This window comes from Aedes albopictus, chromosome 2, assembly GCF_035046485.1.
Source record: "Aedes albopictus strain Foshan chromosome 2, AalbF5, whole genome shotgun sequence".
NCBI classification, from domain to species: Eukaryota; Metazoa; Arthropoda; class Insecta; order Diptera; family Culicidae; genus Aedes; species Aedes albopictus.
In genome coordinates, this window is record NC_085137.1 from 34,592,515 (window position 1) to 34,616,097 (window position 23,583).

At 43.7% G+C, this 23,583-nt stretch overlaps 2 non-coding genes across 2 annotated transcripts; one reads left to right on the forward strand and one right to left on the reverse strand.

Annotated features, from left to right (window-relative positions):
- Window positions 1-11,892: 11,892 nt before the first annotated feature.
- On the forward strand, window positions 11,893-11,964 carry Trnae-cuc (transfer RNA glutamic acid (anticodon CUC)). Its single transcript has one exon. It is a non-coding gene; the product is annotated as a tRNA-Glu (tRNA).
- Window positions 11,965-23,105: 11,141 nt separating this feature from the next.
- Trnal-aag (transfer RNA leucine (anticodon AAG)) lies at window positions 23,106-23,187 on the reverse strand. The gene has a single exon. It is a non-coding gene; the product is annotated as a tRNA-Leu (tRNA).
- Between the last annotated feature and the right edge of the window lie 396 nt (window positions 23,188-23,583).

Below are 23,583 nucleotides of genomic sequence, written 5' to 3' on the forward strand. Positions count from 1 at the left end.
ACCACCACCACTACTGCAGCTGCTCATAAACTGACATGACAATTCACTTGAGAAATGCAATGGAGTGCATCCGTCATCCTCCACCTTATCTCACGGAATGATTCCGTATGTACCATGCGGGATCCACTCTATTCCACTGTGCGTCGTCGTCGTCGTTATCTGTGTCACTCCTGTCTGCCTGCCTGCAATCCGACTCCAAATTAGTGCAACCGACAGCAGCGCAGCAGCACAAGTGTAACAACCGTGAATAACCCTTTTACGACATGGCTCTTAATCTTCTTTTGCCTTGATTCCGTTGCAGGAGGAGTAGACGCGAGTGAGTAGTTTTGTCCGTTCGTTTACTAGGCAAGCAAGTGTGGTGGATGTATGACTGTGAGGTATATGAGTAGATGTACCACTAATCACATCGCAGTCTGGATGCCGGATTCAAATACTTGAACATACCTTCGAGGACTTCATGTCTGGCTTTCGGGGTAACCCTATCCCTGTTTCAAAATTGAGAATCAACTCCGCTGGTACTGATCTGCGGCATCCGGAATTTCATGGAATGAAGGTCTTAAGATCTATAAGAGAAGTTGATTGAACATCAAATATTTCTCTATACTGAGAGCTCCAGATCTCCAGAACTCTTTAACCATTTGAAGCCGGAATTTTTCCTAGCGTTATTATGGAACTTTTTTTACGATTTGCTATTGTTTTGGTGCTCAATAACAAAAAAAGGGTAGAGTGCAGAATATTTTTTCTGGATATCCTAGGTCATACAAACTATTTTTGAGTTAAGATCCTAAAGTCTATGGGTGTAACGGTAAATTCTTTCAGTATACAAAGCTATGATTTGTAATCTATCATGTCCAGTAAGTCTTCTGAAAGTTCAACAGACAGTATCAGATCAGTCGGGATATCCTAAGTCATCCAAATTGTTGTTGAGTATAGATCCCAAAGTCTACGGGTGTAAAGGTAACTTCTTTCATTATACAAAGCTACTATTTGTAATTTATTATGTCCAGTAAGTCTCCTGAAAGTTCAATAGACAGTATCAGATCAGTCGGGATATCCTAGGTCATCCAAACTGTTCTTGAGTGTAGATCCCAAAGTCTACGGGTGTAAAGGAACCTTCTTTCATTTTACAAAGCTACTATTTGTAATCTATCATGTCCAGTTAGTTTTCTGGAAATTAAATAGATAGTATCAGATCAGTCGGGCTATCCTAGGTCATCCAAACTATTCTTGAGTTTAGATCCTAAAGTTTACGGGTGTAAAGGTAACTTCTTTCATTATACAAAGCTACTATTTGTAATTTATTATGTCCAGTAAGTCTCCTGAAAGTTCAATAGACAGTATCAGATCAGTCGGGATATCCTAGGTCATCCAAACTGATCTTGAGTTTAGATCTTAAAGTCTACGGGTTTAACGGTAACTTCTTTCATTATACAAAGCTACGATTCGTAATCTTCTTCTCCTTCCTTATGGCTCTACGTCCGCACTGGGACTTGGCCTGCCTCGCTTCAACTTAGTGTTCTATGAGCACTTCCACAGTTTTTAATTGAAGGGCTTTCTTTGCCTGTCATTGCATGAATTTGTATATTGTGAGGCAAGGACAATGATACACTATGCCCAGGGAATCGAGAAAATTTTCTCGACTGGGACGGGAATCGAACCCGCCGTCTCCGGATTGGCGATCCATAACCTTAACCACTAGGCTAACTGGAGACCCGATTTGTAATCTATCATGTCTAATCAATCTTCATAATGTTCAATGGACATCATAAGATCAGCCGGGGCCGTCCAAACTATTATGATGTTTAATATCTAGCATCTACAGCAATTGAAGTTTATTTTTGGCTTTATAGAGTTATGCATAATCTATCATACTTACTGGAGCTCACAGAATACAACCAGAGACTACAACATAGCTAAATTATCAAGAAAATATTGTGTAAGATTACTATCTGAAAAGAAAGTGGTTGTTTTTATCAACTAAGCTTTATCAACTAAGCTTTAATAGTGTTGTTGATCTGGAATATCTCAAAACTATCTATGCCAGGGCGATTACAGATTACAGTTTAAAGTTTATTGTGAGGATTGCTATAAAGTGCAAAATTAGCATAAGTTAAAATACACAAAAATAAAAGCTAAACATAAAAAATACTGTTTCCATCAAGAGCTGGACTTCAAGATAGCTTGGACGACTCTCAATGTCCCAAAAGTTCATAATAATATAAGTAGACTTCAGGTTGGTCCATTCACCACAATTGATTATGCTACGTTAATCAGTATGTCAGATATAACTGATGTTACGAGTGTAGACCTGAAATTCTGAATTCCAAGATAGTTTGGCTGACCTGGAACATTCCTGTAGTGTCTCTAAATGATATTTGAGATTTCAAGAGCTTTTATGCGATTCTCAGAGATTATGCGATTCTACTATTTATGGCGAAAACACATAAAGTTTTTCTTGTTGATTTGAAGGACTTCATTACAGAACAGTTTGGACGATCCTGAATGTCGCAAAGGTTTGTAATAAGCTAGTAGACTTCAGATCGCTCCAGTAACTGCGGTTGATTATGCAACTTTACTTAGTATAACAGATATGGCTACTGTTACGAGTGTAGAGCTGAAGTCCTGAACTCCAAGGTATTTTGGCTGACCTGGAATATCCCGGTAGTGTCTCTAAATGGTATTTGAGATTTCAAGAGCTTCGCGGATTCCAGTAGTTTATGCAATGCTTTTATTTATGGCGAAAACACATATAATTATTCTTGTATATTTGAAGGACTTCATTATAGAACAGTTTGGACGATCCTGAATGTCCCAAAGGTTTGTAATAAGCTAGTAGACTTCAGATTACTCCAGTAACTGCGATTGATTATGCAACGTTACTCAGATAACAGATAGGGCTTTTGTTATGAGTTTAGACCTAAAGTTCTAAATTCAAAGGTAGTTTGGCTGACCTGGAATATCCCTATAGTGTCTATAACTGACATTGTAGATGTCAAGAGCTTCACGGATTCCAGTAGGTTATGCAATGCTATTATTTGTGGCGAAAATACATAAAATTGTTCTTGTTGATTTGAATGACTTCACTTTAGGGCAGTTTGGAACACCTAGAACTTCCAAGAATATAAAACACCTTTTGATGTTCATGGCAAAGGTTAGATGAATACATATAAACGTAACCCACATCCAAGTTCAGCTTTTAGATCAAATGGTATGTCAATTATTTCGTTATTCCAAATTTCATGGTGTTCAGGATGTTCTATATTGGCAATGAAGCTCCAAATACAAATATGCTCATTTTTTCCTAATAGAGGGCTCAATTTGCAGCAACTTTACAAATATAAAATCATCATTGGTTGCGCCTGTAGGTTAGAGAACCTACTTTGGTTCTGTATGTGGATTTGAGGACGTGTACACCCGGGAATTCTTGGGTACTTACTTACTTACTTTCAGTCCTGAGAACCCACGGTGGTGCAGAGAGCCGAACCGAAAGATCTCCGAAAGATCTGCATGCCACTGCCTTGACCTGTAGCCTGGTCAAATTTCTGTCGACTTGCTTTATTTCGTTGTTGAGGCTGCGCCGCCATGAGTCTCTGAGTCTGCCTCTGCTGCGATGTCCTGCTGGGTTCCAATCTAACGCTTGCTTGCAGATTTTGTTTCCGCCCTTACGTATAGTGTGTCCGACCCACCTCCACTTCCGTTCCCGAATTTCTGTCGCTTTTTGATGACATCGACGAAGGAGATCCACGTTGAAGATCCAATTGTTAGGCCTCCATGTACGAATTATATACCGCAGACATCTTTTAATGCACGAAAGTCTCTCAAATAATAATAAATCAATCAATCAATCTTTTAATGAAAACCTGCAGCCGTTGATACACTTGGAGTTGGGATGGCCTAGAATAACTGTCGAATCACTAGTCTCTGCCCAGCAACTCCTATCCCTATCTCCGCGAGGCACCGGCCGGGCTACGAGCAAACTGTAAACCTAAGCGGCACACAACCACATCTGTACTCCATGTTAAGGACGGCAAACCTCTATGTCCGAATGTCAGGGAAGGATTGTAAGATCAATTGTGCACCGCGACCCACAGCAACGACCCCAGCGATAAAACAGGACCTGCGTGGGCGAGCTTGATAAGGCCCCTCGAGTACAGTAAATCAGGCATCAACCACGCAGCCAAGTGCACCAGCATACATGGAACTACAGGGGGTATGTCAACGGAAGTCAACGGAGTCAACGGAATGCATGTACGAAGAGTGCAGAGCGATTCTGGAAGAGAAAAGCGCAGCGCCGACTTTAATGCTGCAGCAGACATCCCGCAGAATGCATAACGTCTCTTTCGGGGAAGAAGAATCTTTAAGAAGCGGAATATGAAGTTATTGGAACTGCTATGTCATTCCCAAGAAATACGGAAGTTATACCAGATATTCATGGTATCCCGCAAAGGCTTCGGGCTGCGAACTGAAACCTGCTGGGATAAAGATGGGAGTCTCCTGACGGACGGACGTTAGGTGATTGAAAGGTGGAAGTAGCACTTCGATGAGCACCTGAATGGCGTAAAGATTGTAGAGCGTAAGATCACGGCAATAGAGGCAACGAATATCAAACATACAGCTTGTAAGGATGGTATCACAGCTTAACTCATCAAGATTGGCCCAGAAAAGTTGGCCTCCTGCCTGCACTGGTCAGGACCTGGGAAACCGAAAGCTACTGGAGGAAGTTATCCTGTCGGTTTCATCGACGGCCGGTCGATTACGGACCAGTTCTTCACCTTACGGCTAATCCTCCATAAATTCCACGAATTCTCGATTCCAATGCATCATCTGTTTATTATTGACCACACAGAGCTATTAAACATCGTGAACAAAGACGGACTCTCCTGGAAAGCTGACCAGGATTTCACAGGCGTTTCAAGGTGTTTATGAGGAGCTTCAACAGGCTCCAGAGAGGTTCTTGGGGGTCGCAGGAGCTTTCAGGAGAGTTTTAGGGAGCATTTCAGAGTGAATTCAATGCGGTTTCAAGGCATTCAAACCGCTACAGTGAGGGAGTTTCTGGAGACTTCAGGGAGTTTGAGGGAACCTTAGAGACGTATTAAGGCGATTCAAAGAGATTTCAGAATGCTTCCGAAAGTGTCCGGTGATTTTCTTAAAGTTTTTAGATGAGTTAAAAGGCATTTTTGAAAAGGTAGAAGGGTTTCTTGGCGTTCTAGGAGTACTCGGGGGTTTAAGGGGCATTCAAGGCTGTCGAATGGGCTTCCAAGGGGTTAAAGGGAAGTTCAAGGCATTCAAGGACGTTTCAGCCGGTTTCAGAGGGATTTTGAGAGACTTTCAACTGAGCTTTAGAGGTGACAGTATTTTTTTTATTCTTCACCACTTAACCTAATTTACAGCTCTATTGTCCACTTGGGCACTACATGAGCGATTGCAATTCACAGCTGCAGTTACACTATTTACTGCGCCTAAATGTATTCTTTTCTAATTCTATGTACTATATCGAACTGGTTGCCTTTCTACTCTGTCCATGGTGAAGGATGAGCACAGGGTGACAGTATTGGAGAAAACATTTGTTAGACTTCAACACAAAAACAACAAACGGGCTGATGGCATATTTCAGGGGTTCTCCTGGGCCATGGAGAAACTTCTTCACTTCAGCGGTTCATGCTATGTAACAAAACTACATTGATTTGCGTCAAGTCATTGGAAGGCGTTTCGGGAAGTTTAAGGTGGTTTAAGCAGAGTTTCCAGATGTTTTGGATGGCTACACAACAGGCTTTTATGTGGTCTTCGGAGGGCGTTTCAAGGAGTTTCAAAAAGGGAATCTGGGACTTTTATGGGAATTCACAGGCATACGGGTGAAATTCATGGAGGTTCCAGGAAGAACTCACTGGTTTCCATGGCGTTTCTGTGCGTAATCGTAGATTTAAAAAGGGTTTGAGGCTTTCAGGAGAACTTAAAAGAATATCCAGAGATGTTTCTTATTAGTTTCAGGGGGAGATTTTGGGAGGCTTCAGAAGGGGTTCCGGAAGGTTTAGGGGGCTTCACGGGCTTTCAGGTTAGCTTCAAGGAGTAGGTATCAGAGGATTTCAGAAGGGATTAAAGATGTTTCAGATTAATAACTCAAGTAGATTCGATATCCTTTACTCAAGGGGGTTCTTCAAGATCTCACTTTTTTTTTTTAAATTCGTATCCACCAGAGTCCGTGTGAACATGAACCTTAATCATAAAGCTCTCAGAGGTTGCTGATTACGTTTGTATATCCGACGACCTTTACTCAAGGGGTTCTCAGGGGAGCATGAGCATGAGCATAGATGACCGCACAATTCGTAGTTGCTACTCCGTGATTGACCAGAGCAATCGAAATTGCACAAGGAACCAATGAATAGGGCTTGGGACTAGCTTACTATTCTCAATGTACACAGGTCGAGAGCTCTCAGCTTTAATAAGGTCAATAACGGCGCCGGCCACGTCCTTACGGTCATCGAGGATGGAAGGGAATGTTAGTAAGACAAACGTTGTTATAAAGACCGCGACTCGCTGCATCTCCACGTTTGTCTCAGGAAGGAATTTTTTGTTAGTAGGGTAAGGTACATTGTCAGTCCGGGAGTCACCTATGGTTGGTGATATGATTTGACAATGGATCAATATACACAAACCGCCGTTAACAACCGACCACTTTTCGACGCAAGAACTAGCCAAAAAGAAAATTCTATCGCGCGTCTCCACTCCACTAGGGAGCAGAAACCTTTAGTCTATTCCACACAGAAATACACTGAACTCGACTCACTTGTCGGCGCCCGGATTTTTTCTCGACCGGCGAACCCGAACTAACATTTTTCACTCTTTTCTGTAAATGCAAAAAATGAAAGGAAATATTTATTATCAACTAAAAGTGTATTGGAAACTAGCGCCGAAGGGAAGCGAAAAATTCGGAACCGACTCGAACCACGGCGCGCGCACACTCGTCCCGTCGTCGGAGCCCCGCAGAGAGAAGAGAAAAAAAAAATCGCAAAAATCTAGCAAAGCCAGCGCGCGAAGCTTTACTGCTGCCGAACTACCGCACACTACTGACTGCTTGGCGTCCCGTCGTCGGAGCCCCGCAGAGAGAAGAGGAAAAAAAAAATCGCAAAAATCTAGCAAAGCGAGCGCGCGAAACTTTGCTGCTGCCGAACTACCGCACACTACTCCCCCTTTACTCAAGGGGTTCTCAGGGGAGAGCCTCAAACAGACATTGAATTCACCACTTGACAGCACATCTTTGCATGAGGCTGTGCAAGCGTTGTTGTCTTTTTGTCTGTTAGTTTCTAGTCTTCTTGTCTTCTTGTCTTCTTGTCTTCTTGTCTTCTTGTCTTCTTGTCTTCTTGTCTTCTTGTCTTCTTGTCTTCTTGTCTTCTTGTCTTCTTGTCTTCTTGTCTTCTTGTCTTCTTGTCTTCTTGTCTTCTTGTCTTCTTGTCTTCTTGTCTTCTTGTCTTCTTGTCTTCTTGTCTTCTTGTCTTCTTGTCTTCTTGTCTTCTTGTCTTCTTGTCTTCTTGTCTTCTTGTCTTCTTGTCTTCTTGTCTTCTTGTCTTCTTGTCTTCTTGTCTTCTTGTCTTCTTGTCTTCTTGTCTTCTTGTCTTCTTGTCTTCTTGTCTTCTTGTCTTCTTGTCTTCTTGTCTTCTTGTCTTCTTGTCTTCTTGTCTTCTTGTCTTCTTGTCTTCTTGTCTTCTTGTCTTCTTGTCTTCTTGTCTTCTTGTCTTCTTGTCTTCTTGTCTTCTTGTCTTCTTGTCTTCTTGTCTTCTTGTCTTCTTGTCTTCTTGTCTTCTTGTCTTCTTGTCTTCTTGTCTTCTTGTCTTCTTGTCTTCTTGTCTTCTTGTCTTCTTGTCTTCTTGTCTTCTTGTCTTCTTGTCTTCTTGTCTTCTTGTCTTCTTGTCTTCTTGTCTTCTTGTCTTCTTGTCTTCTTGTCTTCTTGTCTTCTTGTCTTCTTGTCTTCTTGTCTTCTTGTCTTCTTGTCTTCTTGTCTTCTTGTCTTCTTGTCTTCTTGTCTTCTTGTCTTCTTGTCTTCTTGTCTTCTTGTCTTCTTGTCTTCTTGTCTTCTTGTCTTCTTGTCTTCTTGTCTTCTTGTCTTCTTGTCTTCTTGTCTTCTTGTCTTCTTGTCTTCTTGTCTTCTTGTCTTCTTGTCTTCTTGTCTTCTTGTCTTCTTGTCTTCTTGTCTTCTTGTCTTCTTGTCTTCTTGTCTTCTTGTCTTCTTGTCTTCTTGTCTTCTTGTCTTCTTGTCTTCTTGTCTTCTTGTCTTCTTGTCTTCTTGTCTTCTTGTCTTCTTGTCTTCTTGTCTTCTTGTCTTCTTGTCTTCTTGTCTTCTTGTCTTCTTGTCTTCTTGTCTTCTTGTCTTCTTGTCTTCTTGTCTTCTTGTCTTCTTGTCTTCTTGTCTTCTTGTCTTCTTGTCTTCTTGTCTTCTTGTCTTCTTGTCTTCTTGTCTTCTTGTCTTCTTGTCTTCTTGTCTTCTTGTCTTCTTGTCTTCTTGTCTTCTTGTCTTCTTGTCTTCTTGTCTTCTTGTCTTCTTGTCTTCTTGTCTTCTTGTCTTCTTGTCTTCTTGTCTTCTTGTCTTCTTGTCTTCTTGTCTTCTTGTCTTCTTGTCTTCTTGTCTTCTTGTCTTCTTGTCTTCTTGTCTTCTTGTCTTCTTGTCTTCTTGTCTTCTTGTCTTCTTGTCTTCTTGTCTTCTTGTCTTCTTGTCTTCTTGTCTTCTTGTCTTCTTGTCTTCTTGTCTTCTTGTCTTCTTGTCTTCTTGTCTTCTTGTCTTCTTGTCTTCTTGTCTTCTTGTCTTCTTGTCTTCTTGTCTTCTTGTCTTCTTGTCTTCTTGTCTTCTTGTCTTCTTGTCTTCTTGTCTTCTTGTCTTCTTGTCTTCTTGTCTTCTTGTCTTCTTGTCTTCTTGTCTTCTTGTCTTCTTGTCTTCTTGTCTTCTTGTCTTCTTGTCTTCTTGTCTTCTTGTCTTCTTGTCTTCTTGTCTTCTTGTCTTCTTGTCTTCTTGTCTTCTTGTCTTCTTGTCTTCTTGTCTTCTTGTCTTCTTGTCTTCTTGTCTTCTTGTCTTCTTGTCTTCTTGTCTTCTTGTCTTCTTGTCTTCTTGTCTTCTTGTCTTCTTGTCTTCTTGTCTTCTTGTCTTCTTGTCTTCTTGTCTTCTTGTCTTCTTGTCTTCTTGTCTTCTTGTCTTCTTGTCTTCTTGTCTTCTTGTCTTCTTGTCTTCTTGTCTTCTTGTCTTCTTGTCTTCTTGTCTTCTTGTCTTCTTGTCTTCTTGTCTTCTTGTCTTCTTGTCTTCTTGTCTTCTTGTCTTCTTGTCTTCTTGTCTTCTTGTCTTCTTGTCTTCTTGTCTTCTTGTCTTCTTGTCTTCTTGTCTTCTTGTCTTCTTGTCTTCTTGTCTTCTTGTCTTCTTGTCTTCTTGTCTTCTTGTCTTCTTGTCTTCTTGTCTTCTTGTCTTCTTGTCTTCTTGTCTTCTTGTCTTCTTGTCTTCTTGTCTTCTTGTCTTCTTGTCTTCTTGTCTTCTTGTCTTCTTGTCTTCTTGTCTTCTTGTCTTCTTGTCTTCTTGTCTTCTTGTCTTCTTGTCTTCTTGTCTTCTTGTCTTCTTGTCTTCTTGTCTTCTTGTCTTCTTGTCTTCTTGTCTTCTTGTCTTCTTGTCTTCTTGTCTTCTTGTCTTCTTGTCTTCTTGTCTTCTTGTCTTCTTGTCTTCTTGTCTTCTTGTCTTCTTGTCTTCTTGTCTTCTTGTCTTCTTGTCTTCTTGTCTTCTTGTCTTCTTGTCTTCTTGTCTTCTTGTCTTCTTGTCTTCTTGTCTTCTTGTCTTCTTGTCTTCTTGTCTTCTTGTCTTCTTGTCTTCTTGTCTTCTTGTCTTCTTGTCTTCTTGTCTTCTTGTCTTCTTGTCTTCTTGTCTTCTTGTCTTCTTGTCTTCTTGTCTTCTTGTCTTCTTGTCTTCTTGTCTTCTTGTCTTCTTGTCTTCTTGTCTTCTTGTCTTCTTGTCTTCTTGTCTTCTTGTCTTCTTGTCTTCTTGTCTTCTTGTCTTCTTGTCTTCTTGTCTTCTTGTCTTCTTGTCTTCTTGTCTTCTTGTCTTCTTGTCTTCTTGTCTTCTTGTCTTCTTGTCTTCTTGTCTTCTTGTCTTCTTGTCTTCTTGTCTTCTTGTCTTCTTGTCTTCTTGTCTTCTTGTCTTCTTGTCTTCTTGTCTTCTTGTCTTCTTGTCTTCTTGTCTTCTTGTCTTCTTGTCTTCTTGTCTTCTTGTCTTCTTGTCTTCTTGTCTTCTTGTCTTCTTGTCTTCTTGTCTTCTTGTCTTCTTGTCTTCTTGTCTTCTTGTCTTCTTGTCTTCTTGTCTTCTTGTCTTCTTGTCTTCTTGTCTTCTTGTCTTCTTGTCTTCTTGTCTTCTTGTCTTCTTGTCTTCTTGTCTTCTTGTCTTCTTGTCTTCTTGTCTTCTTGTCTTCTTGTCTTCTTGTCTTCTTGTCTTCTTGTCTTCTTGTCTTCTTGTCTTCTTGTCTTCTTGTCTTCTTGTCTTCTTGTCTTCTTGTCTTCTTGTCTTCTTGTCTTCTTGTCTTCTTGTCTTCTTGTCTTCTTGTCTTCTTGTCTTCTTGTCTTCTTGTCTTCTTGTCTTCTTGTCTTCTTGTCTTCTTGTCTTCTTGTCTTCTTGTCTTCTTGTCTTCTTGTCTTCTTGTCTTCTTGTCTTCTTGTCTTCTTGTCTTCTTGTCTTCTTGTCTTCTTGTCTTCTTGTCTTCTTGTCTTCTTGTCTTCTTGTCTTCTTGTCTTCTTGTCTTCTTGTCTTCTTGTCTTCTTGTCTTCTTGTCTTCTTGTCTTCTTGTCTTCTTGTCTTCTTGTCTTCTTGTCTTCTTGTCTTCTTGTCTTCTTGTCTTCTTGTCTTCTTGTCTTCTTGTCTTCTTGTCTTCTTGTCTTCTTGTCTTCTTGTCTTCTTGTCTTCTTGTCTTCTTGTCTTCTTGTCTTCTTGTCTTCTTGTCTTCTTGTCTTCTTGTCTTCTTGTGTTCGTTCAAAACAAAATCAAAATGTTTTATAATACTCGAATGCCCATATCATCATTCTTTTGTAAAACATCTTTAATTTCCCAGGTTGGGATTTGTTTCACCCATCAAGTGCTTTGCACCTTGATTCATCCCTCTCCACAATCTCGCATCAGCTTCCAACCCATTCCACCCTCTGAATTGCATAGATAGCAGAATGCTTTTGCAACTATTGCTTGAATTTATTCCCCGGAGCTAGCAATATTTTATGTAAATATTGTTTACTTGTGGGAAATGTGCATGAACTATGCAGCACATAGGGAGCCAGTAGAGTAGCATCGCAGGGGCTGCGTACCGGCATAAACCTGCGATGGGTAGAACCAGCTCTGCACGGTTTAAACGCCGGAGGCGGAAGGTGTGGCCAATGTAGGTAGGAACCGAGAAGAGCGATGCACCATCGACCACCCAAACGCCCATAACATCAACCGGTTCGGTGTTTGTAAAATGTACGGTACGGTCGTCGGTTTGATCCCGGAACAAAGTTGATATATGTGTTGGCTAGGTACGGTAGTTTACATGTACTGCACATATTAAATTCCCGTAATTGATACTCCTCTCCAGACGTTGTTGGGGGCCGTCATCACCCAGGGGACGGATGCGGAGATTGCGGATGGAGCAAGAGCGAAGCTAGTAGAATGTTGATTCCAAGAAAATGCTGATGTCGGATCTTGGAATGCTCGCTATGCTTGTTTGAGTAGAGTGAGCGAGCGAATCACTTAGGAAGGTACAAACAACACACACGCTGTGATGTGGTTGAGCATATCCTGCAATCATTTATGCGGTAAATTGAAGCTGAAGGTGGCTTGCAGGGTTTAATTACCATCATATCCGATATGCTCTGATTTTAGCAGCAACAACGGACGGAGGCAAGAACAAGTCCCATATTGTCTAGTGGTTAGGATATCCGGCTCTCACCCGGAAGGCCCGGGTTCGATTCCCGGTATGGGAATTATTTTGCAGTTGCTTATCACCAGGACAGCACGGCATATCATTGTATGTATTTACTCACCGCTGTTCTGACAGAGTGAATGTTATCGCCACTTAGCAACTACAAGTCAACTACATCGTTCCGTAAGTTTGTGTGTCTCATCTAATTATAACGCTATCATTCACGTGCTGCCACTCAAGCCCAGGAACTAACCCATCTGAAAACAATGAAAGTCTATCATCGCACATCGCGCACCTATCTTCAACCTGCACTCTTCCACTCATCCCTCATCCAAGTTCTTCACACTGAACGAAAACCCCCGCCAGAAATTGAATGATTTTTGCCTCATCCGAGCCCCATGCCTATTATCAGACAAGATTCGGATGATTTTTATTCGACTCAGTCTCCTTCAAAAGCAAAACATTTTGAATGATGACCGCCCAAGAAAAGGATGATTTTCATTACATTTTTGGAAGCCAATAAATAAATGATTTTCATTCCATCCCCTATTTGATTTAATAGGGTGATATTTTAGGGTGATTTAATAGGGTGATATTTTAAGTAAAAAAAAAATTGAAATTAACCAAAAACCTGATAAATACACCTGTTACAGAGAAATATACATATATATTTATATAGACTTCAATAAGGCTTACAAAAGTTTCTCCATCACTATATAAATAAAAAGAAAATGTTTGTATGTCTCGATTCAGCTCGATCATCGGATTCACATAACTCTCTGTTCCATCCATGCAGATCTCCGGCCGGTTCTTCTAAAGTAATCAAGAATCTCTAAATTCCATTTCCTTGTGGAATTTTTTGTGGCGCTACAAACAAGAATCCTGTAAATAATTATCGTCCATATGGTTGTTTCAATAATGAAAATAAATCCTTAATAAGTCATCCTTACCTTTCGTAATGTGTGAACGACAAAATAACCGATATTGCTTTTGAATTTTTTTTACAAAATATCTCCCGGCAAACAAACTCCAACTCAGCCATCTTAATATTTTGAACCAATGACGGATGTTGAACTGATATTGAATGATTTTCGTCATAAGGCATAGAGGAAAATGTTTTCAGATGGTTTTGTGATGATTATCAATCACAACAAGCCCTAAGCGAAAAATCATTTACAAATTGTTCCAGTTCTAATTTTATAACAGGATGATTTTCGTTCACTAGGACGAAGGAAAAACATTCTGCTCTGTTATCATTCAAAATTCCGATTCTGCGGATTTGTGTCGAGTTGAATGAAGAATCATTCTCCGCACGGCGGGGGTTTTCGTTCAGTGCAGAAGTAGGTAGGTAATGCGGTCTCTTGCCTTTCAATTTACGCAAAACTCTTTCGTCGGGAATAATGTAGCTCGATTCAGGCGAGAAGTGGCGGCAAAATGAACTTATCACTACCAATTATTGATAACGGTAGTTAGCGGACGCAAATGCTTCCCCCTTCTTATTTTTGGCCAACGGTACGAAATGTCCTGCGTAGAAAACGGATCTATTTAAAGCCATGTGTAACCCTGATGCCCCCTTGAACTATTCTTATCAAATGCGTTACTCTGACGCCTCCACCCTATCCCATCCATCCTTTGTTGAGCACATTCTCACAGGTTTGGCTCTACCACAGGAGAAACTTTATCGTCATTCTTCACCTCTCAACACCCCCTCACAAAGCCCAGAGGTAGAAAGCTAGGTCTTCTAATTACGAAAGCTCTTTAATCGTGCTCGCCGTGCGTTCCGACTCCGAGTGAGACTGAGAACCGTATCCAGAACACTTTGTGCCGCCCGTCCTCCTGGTGGATAGCTAATTCTCGTGATAAGCCCCCGGATTGGGTTTCCACTAGAGATGGTAGACGTTCGTAAGGTGAGGGCGCCACTGCCACCGCCACCGAGTCGTAAAAGTAAAAGTTTAAAATGATTTCGCTTGTTTCGTTTTGCTAATTTGGCAGAGGTGCCACATGTCAAAGGATGAAGAAGGTGTTAGGGTTTCCCCGAAAAGTTGGGATGATCAAGGAGTTTTCCAAGGGATATCTTTTTATGATTCTGGGGACCAAGGCGTTTCTATGGGTTCTAATGGCGATTAAGGGGCTGTCCATAAACCACGTGGTCATAGGGGGGGGGGGGGTTCGGCCAATGACCATTTTGTATGGACAAATAAAAAATTTTGTATGGACTAATGACCACGCAAGGGGGGGGGGGTTGAAAAGTCCCAAAAAAATGACCACGTGGTTTATGGACAGCCCCTAAGGTGGGTTTCAGTAGGTTTTTGAGGGCATTACATGGGGTTCCAGAGGCGTTAGAGATTTCAGAGAGTTCAGGGAGTGTCAGGAATGTTTTAGGGAGGTTACCAAGGTGTTTGATAGAATTTCAGGGGTACTTAAAGGGATTTTAATGGGCGTTTCAGGAGGTTTCTGGAACCTTTTCAATTCGCTCCAAACGATTCCAAGAGCATTTCAAATGGAACATGTGGAATTCAAAGGTGTTTCAGTGGAATAATAAAGGTTTGAGGGGGTTTCAGTACATTGCATCTATTTAAGGTACTCGTTTGAGACTGCATTAAAAATGTGCAGAAATTAAAAAGGCACAAAAAGAGGAAAATTTATGCATAAATTATGTTTGCGCTAAGGTGGTTTCCAGAAAGCTCCCAGAGAGATAAAAAAAAGGTTGTTCCTAGGGGCTTCAGGGGCATTTTAAGGGGTTGTTTCAGGGGATTTGAGGAGCCTTTTATGGGTATTCTGTCAAGATTTGTTAGCGTTTTAATGGGATTACGGGGAATTCAGCGGCATTTCAATAGTATTAAGGTTGTTTCAGGGACGTTTCAAGGGTCTTTAAGAACAGACTTGGTAGAATCCCAAAATGACCGCCACAATGGCCGACTTTGGCACCTACTCACGATTTCGAGGGCACAAATCTCTTCGTAAACAAAAACAACGCACCTGATCTTCTTATTTTAAGCTTTTTACGTGTGAGCAAGAACAGAATAATGTAAAGCACTGCTGTATGAAGCTTGCTTCTTGAGATTTGTGCGTTTGAAGTTCTGATGCACTGTTGAAGCGGGTTTTCAAGACGTTTGTCCTTTAGGGCAGTTCAAGGGATCTCAGGAGCCTGTAAAGGCTTTGCAAGGGGTTTGAGGGGCTTTTCAATGCATTTCTGAGTAATTTTAGAGTTATTTAAGGGATTTTCAGGATGTTTAAGGAACATTTCAAGGGCGTTCCTAGAGGTTTTAGGGGCGTTTGACAGCATTTCTGTGTCGTTTCAAGGGGTTTGGACACTATTGAAGATGTCCAAAGGGGTTACCTCTTCTAAATTGAATTTGATGATTTCAAGAGCGTTTCAATGGGATTACGGAGGTTTCAAAGGTGTTTCGAGTCATTCTAGGTAACGGTCGTATAAGGGGTTGTGATGGGTCTCTAAAAGTCCTCTGAAATTTCCTGAAATACCTCCAAGATCCCCCTGAATCCCCCTAGGACCCCATGTAACGCTCCTGAGAGGCTCCGACACCCCTGGATACTCCTCGGTAACGCTTCCGTAACGCCTCTGAATCCAGCCGAAAATGCTCTGAAACTGGGATTACGGAGGTTTCAAAGGCATTTCGAGGCATTCTAGGTAACGGTCGTATAAGGGGTTGTGATGGGTCTCTAAAAGTCCTCTGAAATTTCCTGACATACCTCCAAGGTCCCCCTGAATTCCCCTAGGACCCCATATAACGCACCTGAAAGGCTCCGAACCCCCAGAAAACTCCTCCGTAACGCTTCCGTAACGCCTCTAAATCTTGCCTAAGATGCTCTGGAACTAGAAAAAAAATCACCTTTAAACCCTCTCGCACTCCCTGTAACGCACCTGAGAGGCTCGAAACCCCCGAAAACTCCTCTGTAACGATTCCGTTACGCCTCTGAATTCTAGAAAATGCTCTGAAATTTCTTGGAATGCCTAAAAAATCTCCCTCAAACCCGCTCAAATCCCATGTAACGCACCTGAGAGGCTCCGAGCCCCATGAAAACTCCTCCGTAACGCTTTCTAACGCCTCTGAATCCCGTCGAAAATGCTATGAAAGTGCCTGAAATGCCTCCAAAATCTCCCTTAAATCCTCTCGGACTCTATGTAACGCATCTGAGACCATCCAAAATCACTGGAAACGCCTGCGTAATGCCTCTGACATCCACCGAATATGCTTTAAAACTTGCGCTCTAAAATGCCTCCGGAGTCCCCACCAAAACCCCCTCGGACCCTATGTAATGCACCTGAGATTCACTGAAATCTCCAAAAAACGCCTCCGCAACGCCTCCCGACCAATACTTACTTACCGGTTAGGCTAAGGCCGGGGTGGCCTCTGCTGTACATAGTAGCCGCCTCCATTCCACTCGGTCCATGGATGTTTGTCTCCAGTTCCGCACTCTGCGTAGGGTCCGCAGATCATCCTCCACTTGGTCGATCCACCTAGCTCGCTGCGCTCCACGCCTTCTTGTACCGGTTGGATGACTCTCGAGAACCATTTTAGTCGGGTTGTTATCCGACATCCTGATGACGTGACACGCCCACCGTAGCCTCCCGATTTTCGCGGTATGGACGATGGTTGGTTCTCCCAGCAGCTGATGCAGCTCGTGGTTCATTCGCCTTCTCCAAGTCCCGTCTTCCATCTGCACTCCGCCGTAGATGGTACGCAACACCTTCCGTTCGAAAACTCCAAGGGCGCGTTGGTCCTCTGCACGTAGGGTCCATGTTTCGTGCCCATAGAGGACGACCGGTCTAATCAACGTTTTGTAGATGGTTAACTTCGTGTTACGGCGAACTTTATTCGATCGCAGAGTTCTGCGGAGTCCAAAGTAGGCACGATTTCCTGCCACAATGCGCCTCTGAATTTCTCTGCTGGTGTCGTTGTCGTCGGTCACCAGTGAGCCCAAGTACAGGAATTCTTCAACCGCCTCGATTTCATCACCGTCGATATGAATTCGGGGTGGCGGGCGCGGTGATTCCTCCCTGGAGCCCTTTGCCATCATGTACTTTGTCTTCGACACATTAATGACTAATCCGATTCGCCTGGCTTCACTCTTTAGTCGGATGTACGTTTCCGCCATCGTCTCAAATTTACGAGCAATAATATCAATATCATCGGCGAAACCAAGCAGCTGAACGGACTTCGTGAAAATCGTCCCACTCGTGTTTATCCCCGCTCTTCTTATTACACCCTCTAAAGCAATGTTGAACAGCAAGCACGAAAGACCATCACCTTGCCGTAACCCTCTGCGAGATTCGAAGGGACTCGAGAGTGTCCCTGATACTCGAACTACGCACATCACTCGATCCATCGTCGCCTTGATCAACCGTATCAGTTTATCCGGGAATCTGTATTCGTGCATAATCTGCCATAGCTGTTCTCGATCGATTGTATCATACGCCGATTTGAAATCGATGAACAAGTGATGTGTGGGCACGTTGTATTCGCGGCATTTCTGCAACACCTGGCGGATGGCGAACATCTGGTCCGTTGTAGCGCGTTCACCCATAAATCCAGCCTGATATTGCCCCACGAACTCTCTTGCAATCGGTGATAGACGGCGGCATAAAATTTGAGAGAGTATCTTGTAGGCAGCGCTCAGTAGTGTGATCGCGCGGTAGTTCCCGCAATCCAACTTGTCGCCCTTTTTGTAGATGGGACACACGATACCTTCCATCCATTCCTCCGGTAATACTTCCTCCTCCCAAATCTTGGTAATGACCCAGTGTAGTGCTCTCACCGGTGCTTCTCCACCGTATTTTAGAAGCTCGCTTGGTAGTTGATTTGCTCCAGCGGCTTTGTTGTTTTTCAACCGGCCAACCTCCTCCTTAATCTCTTGGAGGTTAGGGGCCGGAAGTCTTTCGTCCTGTGCACATACTCCTAGATCTGTTACCACGCCACCTTCGGTACTTGCAACGTCGCCATTGAGGTGCTCATCGTAATGCTGCCGCCACCTCTCGACCACCTCACGCTCGCTCGTGAGAATGTTCCCGTAATTATCTCGGCACATGTCGGCTTGTGGCACAAAGCCTCTGCGCGAGCGGTGTTCAGCTTCTCGTAGAACTTTCGTGTTTCCTTAGCGCGGTACAGCTCTTCCATCGCTTCGCGATCTCGTTCTTCCTGCTGGCGCTTCTTCATCTGCCTGTTCCGCGCCTGTTTGTAACGTGCCTCATTCGCTCTCGTACGGTGTTGCAGAATTCTCGCCCATGCTGCATTCTTCTCGTTTCAACTGTTCACATTCGCCGTCGTACCAGTCGTTTCTGTGATTCGGAGTCGCGAAGCCTAGTGCTGTAGCCGAGGCCACCCGAACCAGCCTTCCTGAAATGCCTCCGAAACCCCTTCAAAACCCACTCGGACCTCATGTAACGCACGTAAGACCTTCGGAAACCCCTGAAAACTTACCTGTAACGCCTACAAAACCCGTCGAAAAGCCCCCTGAAACACTCTGTAATGCTTTTGAAATCCCCCTCAGACTACCGATAACCCTCCTGAAATCTCCTAGTACCCCGCTGTAACCCCTTGGGACTCCCTGAACGTACCTGTAATTTTCCTTTGCTCTCCCCTATGAACACCCCCTAGTCACCGTTGCAATAGTTCCCGTCATTATTAAATATTCTTATGCACAATATTGGCTCTGAGGAAGCTCCTCTCGCTTTTTATGTAGGGTATAAAAAAGGTGCATAAATTAAAAGTGCATACAAATAGCATGCATAAAAAGAGATTGGTGTATCCCTGAAACGCTTTGGGTCATCCTGAAACGCCCCTGGAACGGAACTCTTCTGAAACCCCGTAGAACCTCTTCCTTCTGAAGCGCCCGTGAAATCCTCTTAAACCCCCAGATACGCCGCAGCGTATCCATGAGACCCTCTGGAGCGTTCCTTGAGATTCCTTGAACTCCGAACTGAATTGCTCCTGGGACCCCCTGGAACGCCACTGACACCCTTTGGAACGCCTCTGAAATCCTCAGGAAAACCCCCTAGAACCCCCTGAAACATACCCGAGACTCCGCAGAGATCTCCTAGCCCCCTCTAAAAGGCTCCTGAGACCCCCCATAACTCCATTGATAGCCCTTGAGTGTCTCTGAAACCCCCGGAAACTCCCTTATACCTCGTCTAACGCCCATCAGACCCCCTGAAGCCCCCACAGACTTCTTGATACCCTCTAGAACGCTCCTGAGATTCCTTGGAGGCCCTGGAACTACTCTGAAATCTTCTTGGACTACCTGAAATGCTATTGGGATACCATAAAACCACCTAAAACCCCCCGGAACGCTTTTGATACCGCTTGAAACATCCCTGAGACCCTTTGGAATTCCCCGGAGCCCCCTGAAACTCCCAGAGTGTCCCAGAGTCTGAAACCCTCTAAAGTGCCTTCATAGGAGGATAACCTGCAAACAGACACCCTAACATCAAGGATAGGGTAGTGTGGGGCTGGGGCCGTCTTAAAAGACACGGACACGTTCAATGCTTCCAGTGAGCTATTTGCTTTTTGAAGGAAGCACGACACTAGACAACGGACTAGCATGCAACGCCCAGTGGCACAGCCGAAAACTTTTCCTGACAGCTGCGGCGGGAATCGAACCCGCGCTTCTTAGCACGATGCGACTAAAGGCTTGGTGACCTTAGCCGCACGACCACGAAGCCACTACAATAGTAAAAGCCAGGACTATTCTCTCCTCGTATGTACCAACTAAACACATTCCTATGGTCACCAAATCCTACGTCTCTCTGGAAACACCAAGAAGGTATTGCTTCAGAGAGGGGCTAGTGCACATCGCACCCTCAAGGTCAGCTGCGTAGCCTGCTGCATCGAACATCGGTGACTCGCTCTGAAGAGTCCATCCCGGTAACATGCTGGCGCTTAGCCAGTTTCCCGAGTGGTCCTCACCACTCCCTTTGTCCTCGGAAGGCGGGCAGGGTCAACCCCGCCCGCGCCCAACTGCTTGGCAAACATCAAGATCTGATGTCCACGTGCAACCCGATCTGACCCGTATCACTACCCTTCAGGCCCTATCAGTTGCACCCGAAGGTTGCAGACAGCAGGGTCTCCACCTGCCCCGGCCCTAACCGGGGACCCCTTTTCAACCGCGGGCTCGGGTCCAACCCAAAAGACCGACGCCACGACAGCACCGCTACCGGGACTTCCTCTCCGCGGCCACTTAATCGCTGTAAGAGTCGATCTCGACCGCAGGGCACCGGTATGACCTACGAAGCCGACTCCGAACCCCTGGACCACCTCTTGTACTGCATCTGAACTAGCCATTCTCCGAGTCCACGCACCACCTCCTCTGTAGCTCCCAGACGATATGGGCGATAGCCGTTGAAACGGCGTGCCAGCCAAACTTATCCCTACACATCCTCTGGACCAAATTGTCCGGAGTTGTGTCCTCCCCGCAAGTGGCAAGCATTAGGTCACGCATTGTGCGAAAACGCGGGCACACGAAAAAAAGGTGTTCCACCGTTTCCTCTAAACCATTGCACACTGGGGATTCATGAGAATCCGCATGCCCGAAACGGTGTAGACACTGTTGGAAGTAACCATGACCTGTAAGGACCTGTGTCAGGTGGAATGTAACTTCCCCATGGCGCCTATTAATCCAACTATCTTCGCTCGGTATCAACCAATGGGTCCACTCTAAAGTGCCTCTGAGACCCCTGGAACGCCCCTGAGACTTCTTGAAGTGCCTCTGCAATCTCCAAGAACCCTCTTGAAACCCCCTGGGCACCCTGGAACGTCATTGGGACTCCCTGAAACCTCATTAGACCGACAGAAATGCTCTAAGACCCCCTGGAACTCCCCTGAAACTCTGGGACTCTCAGAAACTCCCCTGTGACCCTTTGGAACTCTCTAAAACGCTCCTGTGACTGCTGGGACACTTCATAAACCCCTGAGAACTCCTAAATCATACATAAAGTTTGAATTCCAGGTTTTTTTTTCTCAAAAAATGTAAACTGTTTATGCTCTTCATTGAATGTATTCATTTGTATTGACCATCAAATAATTTTTTAAACGCCTCTACTCAAAACGTCTCATCATCTGCATGCTTGTATAAATAACAGACAACCGAAATAAGTTGTAAGAACACCCCTTCACCTCATCCCGGATGGGAGGGGGGGGGGGGTAACTCTCTTTCCTCAAGTGTTCCTTCACCCACAATTCCCGGAATGTGAAGCACTCTGCCCAGTAGGGGAACTGCGGACATAACGCCCCCCGGGGGCAAAACGCCTTCACACGATTTCATCATATTGTGGAGGTTTTCGTTAGATGCAAGCAAACTAGAACTCAAACAGAGCAGGTTAAGCCCAAGAACGGCTGCAATTGTCGAAAGAAAAGCGGGAAAAACGACGATTTTCCACATTCGGCAAGATTCTCTAATTTCCTGCGCACAGAAATTAAGACATTGCGCGCTGATTATATGGAATCAACCCATTATTCTACCACGCGCCTCCTACTCCTTCATTTGCTGCTGGGAAGAGTTCGATGGAGCCCCTTGGTATTTCACAACAAGACAAAGCGGGAAATGCCAGCGGGCGTTATGCCTCACCCAAAAAGGCGTTTTGCCTCCTGCAGTTTTCCGGCACCTAAAAAGTAAAACTTTTTTGAATTGTTTATTTGAATGGGAAATTTTGTGGAAACACGGACCAAAAGGTGAAGTCTCTTAGGTAAGGGAGTGAATTGCTCTCCAAGGCAGAATACCACCTTAAAATAAGCATCATTTGAGGTTTATGACCACATATGCTTAGCCGGGGCGTTATGCCCCTCTTTCCCCTATATATTGTGCTACGCCGCCGAATGTGTAACTTTTCCTGGCAGCGCCAGCGTGAATAACACATTCCGAAAACTCCGTCCGATCTCGTTGAAAGTTAATGCAGATTGAGGGTTATTTGTCTTACTTTGAGACTCGCGCTTATGAGAGTTCGCTTCTCCTGTTTCCGTATGATGCTTGTCATCTTCTTCAGCGTCTTCATAGTTAAGCAAATGCGCGACTAAATCGGAAGTTTTTGAGGCGAGACGAATAGGGTAAGCCTCCGGATCCGCTGTGGAAGTTATTTATTGTTTCCAAAAGTGCGAAACAGATTATTAATTTAGAATTAGGCTGACGGGATCATGTGGATCGGAAACATACATGTGAAACAAACTGTATTTGAATATTTTGTCGTATTTTTCGGTAAGAACCACCAAAGTTGTAGTATATCATAATGCTCATCTCCTGACTATGAGGAGGCCTCTGTTCCCGGCCATATATCTTGCTTGTTTCGACAGATTTATGATACGACCTGAGCTATGGGAAATCTCTGCAATCAGGTCGTGCATATTTTTAGATCAGGTTTGTATGAAGACGTTGAAAGCAAAACCACTCCATTGTTGCAAGATTATGATACAGCCCACTTACTAAATATGTAGACTTTGTTTTAAGTATTTCAACATAGGAAATAAACGTGTTCTATGCCAACAGAGAGAGAATATTTCATAATTTCTCAGTAATTCCCAATAATTTTTCGAGCACATCCTTGGAACAAAATCTTCACTTCAAATCAGAATCACGTTCACATCGTTTTATTCTCCGCGTAGAGCCATAGTCGGGTCGGGTTAATGCATTACCGTTGATGTTCCAAGAAAGCATACTGCTTCCGCCGTCAGGTTTCATCGCCAGCCAGCACGAAATTCCACGTAATTCCACATGATGGTGACAAAAGACATAAACGCTCCATCTCTTCCATCCACCGCACCGCCACCGAGAAAATGCTGCCAATACATTCGAGAAAGAGGGAAATACATAAATGGAAAACACCAGCACGCCAGCACCAGCGCTTCGATGAAGGTGGCGACGACGTCGGTAGCCAACTTCCCCCCTCGCCCTCATAACCTATATTTTCACGGCGTAGCACCGCGAAAGACAATTATGTGATCTGAAAGGTTCACGTTGCGGTAATAAAAATTTAAATAAATTCATCTTTCCGTTCTCTCCCTACACTGGCGGAACTGAGGAGCCAAGAAGACAAGTTGACAAGGTGTGGAAGTAACGAGATATTCACGGACATCAGTGAAGATAGGTATACGAATTCTTAGAATTTTGGAGGAGGGAGGGATTGCTCAAAATTTGTTTTCAGAAGATAGACGTTGACTGTTTTGAGAATAACCTTTGAAGGAAATAAAATATTCTTGGCAGCGGTGGGATTCGAACCCACGCCTCCGAGGAGACTGGTGCCTTAAACCAGCGCCTTAGACCGCTCGGCCACGCTACCTTGTTGTTGCTATAAAAATCTCATTCTATTGAATATTCAACTTTATCAGTAGAATCGAAAACAAGGCGTTGAAATAATTTCACTTTTTATTTGTCTGTTGTTTTTGTTACTTACCACACACAAACCTTATTTATGCATTTGAAGGTCGCCAACAAAGCGTGCTCATAGTGGTGTCTGCTTGTGAACGGGAGGTGCTGATAGGCACATCAAGGGGAAAGAGTTGGCTTTCTGGTGATTAACTGTGCACATGCCCATATTCTTAGGCAAGTTTAGTTTTGTTGAAAAATAATTAAAAAAAAAAAGATTTGTATGTGTGTCGTTTATATTATGACTACGTGTACTACATGTCTTAAAATATGAATGAGGCACATGGTAGTTAGTAGGATCATGCCAATT